The following is a 5,904-nucleotide window of genomic DNA, read 5'->3' on the forward strand; positions in this document are numbered from 1 at the left end:
ACAGAAACAAGAAGAACCATTAAGATACTAACACAGTGTTACTGAGTCCAAGCTTGTACTGCTCACCACAAGACAGACCAGTAGAGTGACAGATGAGTTGCTGGGGCAAAAAATAGTGATTTTCTTTTAATATGAAAAGAGGTATTTATTATAGAACAATGTCTAAAAATTAATGAAAGGCTTAAACAACAAAAAACATAATTCCACACATTGACACTGACTTTGTAGCATGAAAATTCTTAGCCCGAAGAGGCAAGTTTGTGCTTGATGAATTAATATTATAAATTCTCAAGACATGATTCCAAAATATATGTATGAACTGACTTGACATGTTTATAAACATAAGGGCAATTTAAACACTGGTATTAGTTTTCTTTTTTTTTTTTTTAGAGTTAATTTCTTTTTTTTTTTTTTTTCCCATTTATTTTTATTAGTTGGAGGCCAACTACTTCACAGCATTGCAGTGGTTTTTGTCATACATTGAATTAGCCATGGATTTACATGTATTCCCCATCCCGGTCCCCCCTCCCACCTCCCTCTCCACCCCATCCCTCTGGGTCCTCCCAGTGCACCAGGCCTGAGCACTTGTCTCATGCATCCAACCTGGGCTGGTGATCTGTTTCACCCTAGATATACATGTTTCGATGCTGTTCTCTTGAAACATCCCACCCCCGGGTTCTCCCATAGAGTCCACAAGTCTGTTCTATACATCTGAGTCTCTTTTTCTTTTTTTGCATATTAAACACTGGTATTAGTTTTCATGAGTTCAATTTAAGGTTAGTGACTGGAGAGTTATATTAGAAAAAAAAAATCTGAGATAAAATATTCTTTAAAGAGCTACCACATACCTATGTACATTTGAAGACCAAGGGTTAAAAGTCCACTCTTGATAAACACCACTAAGCAAAGGATGTATAACATCCATCACACGTCTGTTCCAAAAACATGGAACAAACATGTTTCCAAAAGTGTACATTTCTTTACAAATAAACATTACGACACGAATAACTATAGAGGAACTGACAGAGTGAGTTCCAAAATATGCTCTCATCCCTGAGCCATATCTTAAGGCCTCCACTTTAATCTTGGGGCTTTAAGAACATCTTTGCTTTAATTGGTTTTATGTCTCCATTTTCGCCTTCTTCGTAAATGGGACGGTCTCTTTTCTTGGCAAACTTTTTCCCAATTGTCCCCACCAAGGTCTCATATCTTCTAGCCATTTCTTCATCTGACACATCGAGTTCCACTGTTTGCTCTTCAACTTCTTCTGCTTTGCTCTTAGCGTTCATCTGAAGCATTGATTTCTCAACCTCAGGATTAAATCCTCTGAATGACATTCTTCCATAGAGAAGATCTCCACACAAGAAACTCTGCTCTTATATAATGAAACTCTCTTTCTCTTTCGGCTCAGGCAAATCCAAGTACCAGTGCTCTTCACTAATGATTTTCTTTTCTTCCTCTTCTAGTTTCTTGGTTTCCGAGTCCAGTCCCCTCTGCATGAACTTCATGCGCAGCAAGTTCTTGGACAACTTCGTTTTGCGCTCGGCCGCCGTACTGACTCCCACAGGGCGCCGCGGTCTGCAACTGAAGAAATAGTGATTTTATTTGGAAAGTCAGAAGACCAAGAAGATGGTGGACTAGTGCTCCGAAGAAGCATCTTACCTGAGTTAGAATTCAAGATTATTTTATAGAAAAGGGGAGGGAGTGTGGCTGCTTGCTGCAGACTTCTTGATGCTGCAATCCTTTTCTCTTGTAGCTGCCCATGGAGGTCAGAACAGGATGTTCCTATAAACTTCCAAAAATATTATCCTCTGTTTGTCTCTATATGAACAGAAAAGTGTTATATGTTTAAAAGTCAGAGCCTTGAGAATGAGCTATCCGGTGTATTTCAGGTTATAGGTAACATTCTTTCACAGAAGGTGCAGACAGCGTAACCAAGCACGGGCAACGGAGTGTAAAGATAAATCTAAAGGAATAGCTGGGGTTTGGAGTCAGGTTTTTTCTTCTTTGTTACAACAGAAACGCTAGGTCAGTGGAAGGAGCAACAACTTTTGCCTGAGTGGGACTGCCCAGGCAGGGAATAGAGCATGCATCCCTTTTGAATTCTATCTAGAAAGAGAAACAAGCTCTCATCAGGTAGAGAAAGGAGGAAGGATGTTTCAGAGGAAGCAGAGTATGTACAGAGTATGTTAGGGAAACGGTGAATGTTTATCTCCAGACAATGGTTTGATCAAAAATGTTGGAGACAGACCAGGAGGGCTTTGAGCAAGTGCATCCTTATCTCAGATAGAGTCCCTCACTATGCAAACGAGCAAAACCAGAATCAACAGTTCAGCAAGACTCTCAGGTGAATTGCATGAACATCTGAGTCTGAGAAATCCTGGTTTAGATAAACATGCTATTGTTCACAATACATCAGGCCTGAGAAGGCCAGAGAGGACGTAGAACTGGGCAGAAACCCATGGAGTGACAGCAGCTGGGGCCTGGGGTGGGCAGTGCCCTGTCAAGTGCAGAGGTGGGCACTGGATCTTCTGACTCCTCCTTCCAGCTGTGCTTCTGGCAGAGCTGCAGGCAGAGAAGTGTTCTCAGGGCCCTTCTTTGCCTGTGTCTACCTGTGAAGGTGTTACTTTAAATGGATGCAAAGACAAATTGGAAGGAATAAATAAATGAATTTTCTGAAAGAAAAGCACAAAAATGGCCCTTGATTGTCATCAGGAGAACTTGTGCACTGAAAAAAGAGAGATTTACTGTTATTTTTCAAGACAGAAACTGTCTAAATCACTTGATTTACTCCTGTATGGAGTTTGGGTCATTCTTTTGTGCATTTGAGGAATCTACTCTTTTATGATGTTATGTTATTGCTATACAAACAGAAGTTTCTTTTTCTTATACTATGTTTTTCATAATTCTTATCATCCTTTAAGATACTATATTCTTTTTTAGTACAGTATTGTTTGCATCTGAATATTTACAGTGTAAACTTGGACCATGGTGGACTACAGTTTGAGGTGCTGGGAATAAAGTTAATAAAAGATAACCTAAAATGTTAAATTACACTCAGTGTATGTGAAATGTGTCTTTGATGCTCATGCAACTTGTTTATTTCAGTGCTGGATGGCATGTCACTCTGTCTTAAATCTTTGCAAGAAAAAAAATCAATTAGCATTGTAGAGCTGGTAATTCTACACTATATTCTGCAACAAGGGGAATGACAGAGAAAGAGCAATTTAGGCTGATAGCTACATCAACTGTTGTACAGTTGATTAAAAATTTAACAGTTTTTCTGATGAATGTCCTAGCTCAGATTTGAAAAACACTGACGGATTTAATTTTCCACTGACTAAATAATCATTTTATAAACCATGTATAATTCATGTAATGGCAATGTTATGGGCTTGTTAAAAATGACTGCTACTAAACAGTTAAGACTCTAGCCAACACAGACTTACAATGGATTATTATCAGAATTAGTTGGCACCCAATAAATAGAATGGGCTTTTGCATTCTGAATCTTTAAAATGAAGTGAATTTAACCTATTAGCCTCAGTAACATCCAATCCACCCCTTCGGCCACAACTCCAAAATATATGTTTGGAAAAAATGAAATTTGTTTGGTTCTAAGGCTGTTTATCAGTCAAATAACATTAAACAAGATATTCGGCTTTCCTAAGTTCAGTTTTCTCATTAGGAAAGTGTTGATAGTGGTACTTACTAAACAGGGTTTGCAGGGAGAAAGTTAAGTGATTTTTTCTTTTTTTAAACTACTTTAAGTGTATTTTTTTTTTTTTTTACAGAAATGGAGAAAAAAGCTTGAAACTTCATATGGAACCATAAAAGACCCTAAAAAGTAGTCAAAGGAATTTTGAACAGGAACCAAGTGGAAGAAATCATGGTTTGAAAAATATAACAGGACTACAGTAATCCAAACAGTACAGTAATAGCATAAACTGAACATATACAACAATGGCACAGAATGGAAACTCCAGAAATAAACCCACACATCTGTAGTCAACTGATATTTAACAAGGGTCTCAAGAATATACACTGCATTAAACACAACATGTGATTTACTTTATAAAATATATAAATTAGTACATCTATCATACTTTAAGGGAGCTACTTTTTTATCCTAAAGTTTAAGCCTTCTCTTTCGTATCCAGTGAATAATATGAGCTCTGATTTAATTGGATCCATGAAATGCATGCAACTAGAAAATTAAACTTTGTGCTAAAAAATCAATTACATTAGAGTGCCCTGTTCTTCCTCCACACACTAGGATATAAAGAAAAAGTTACTTGATCAACTCGTAGCATATGAGATAATACAGCTGAACTACTCAATTAGAGTTTTCATCTATCAAGTCATCATTTTGGTATCATGCCACTATATAATTTGTTCCTTTGAATTTTCCTTTTCTTGCTTTCTTTTTGCTTTCTTACTTCAGTTTTTTTTCCTTCATTCCCTCCTTTCCTTCTTCCCTTCTTTCTTTTTTTTTCTTTGTTCCAAGTACCAAGCCAGGGTTTGGGATATAAAGTTGACTAATGCATGAACTTCAAGGTACTCTCAGTCAGGTTGAGGAAATATACATTTCAAACCCTCACAAGTCTATAAAATTAGTGCTGCAATAGCACAGAGAGGAAAGTGGACCTTTTTCTTTTACCTTCAAGGGAAGTCTTCTCAGAAGAAGTGACCTTTAGCTGGGCCTTCCAAAATGGATAAGGGTGCTACACCCTTATGAATAAGAATGGATAATGGTATCCTGTACAAAGAGTCATGCACAAGGGAAACGAATGTGTCATGCTGCTGAATGCAAGATGTTAATACTTACTGAAAATTTTCTCATCGTCATTGTTGTTCAGTTGCTGAGTTGTGTCCGACTCTTTGTGATCCCAAGAACTGCAGCATGCCAGGCTCCCCTGGACTTCACCATCTCCCAGAATGTGCTTAAACTCATGTCCATTGAGTTGGTGATGCTATCTAACCATCTGAACCTCTGCTGCTCTTATTTTTCTTTTGTCTTCAATTGTTCCCAGCATCAGGGTCTTTACCAATGAATCAGTTCTTTGCATCAGATGGCCAAAGTATTGGAGCTTCAGCTCCAGCATCAGTCATTCTAATGAATGGTCAGGATTGATTTCCTTTAGGATTGACTGCTTTGATCTCTTTGCAGTCCAAGGGACTCTAAAGCATCTTCTTCAGCGCCACAGTTTGAAAGCATCAGTTCTTTGGCACTCAGGCTTCTTTATGGTTCATCTGTCACATCCATACATGACTACTGGAAAAATCATAGTTTTGACTGTACAGACCTTTGTCAGCTAAGTGATGTCACTGTTTGTCATAGCTTTCCTTCCAAGGAGCAAGCAGCTGTTAATTTCATGACTGCAGTCAGGGTCCACAGTGATTTTGGAGCCCAAGAAAATAAAATCTGTCACTGCTTCCATTTTTCCCATTTATTTGTCATGAAGTGATGGAACTGGATGCCATGATCTTCATTTTATGAATGTTGAGTTTCAAGCCAGCTTTTTCAACTTTCTTTGTTCACCTCATCAAGGGGTTCTTTAGTTCCTCTTTACTTTCTACCATTACAATGATATCATCTCTGAGGTTGTTGATATTTCTTCTGGCTATTTTGATTCCGACTTGTGATTCATCCAGCTTGGCATTTCTCATGATGTATTCTGCATATAAGTTAAATAAGCAGGATGACAATATAAAGCCTTGTCAGTCCTTTCCCAATTTTCAACCAGTCAGTTGTTCTATGTCTGGTTCTAATTGTTGCTTCTTGAGAAGACTCTTGAAAGTCCCCTGGACTGCAAGGAGATCCAACCAATCAATCCTGAAGGACATCAGTCCTGAATATTCATTGGAAGGAATGATGCTGAAGCTGAAACTCCAATACTTTGG

At 38.1% G+C, this 5,904-nt stretch overlaps 1 pseudogene; it reads right to left on the reverse strand.

Moving 5' to 3' along the window:
• Positions 1-1,004: 1,004 nt before the first annotated feature.
• On the reverse strand, positions 1,005-5,670 carry LOC110144682 (M-phase phosphoprotein 6 pseudogene; annotated as a pseudogene).
• Positions 5,671-5,904: the final 234 nt, after the last annotated feature.

The sequence above is a fragment of the Odocoileus virginianus genome, chromosome 29, assembly GCF_023699985.2.
Source record: "Odocoileus virginianus isolate 20LAN1187 ecotype Illinois chromosome 29, Ovbor_1.2, whole genome shotgun sequence".
NCBI lineage: Eukaryota > Metazoa > Chordata > Mammalia > Artiodactyla > Cervidae > Odocoileus > Odocoileus virginianus.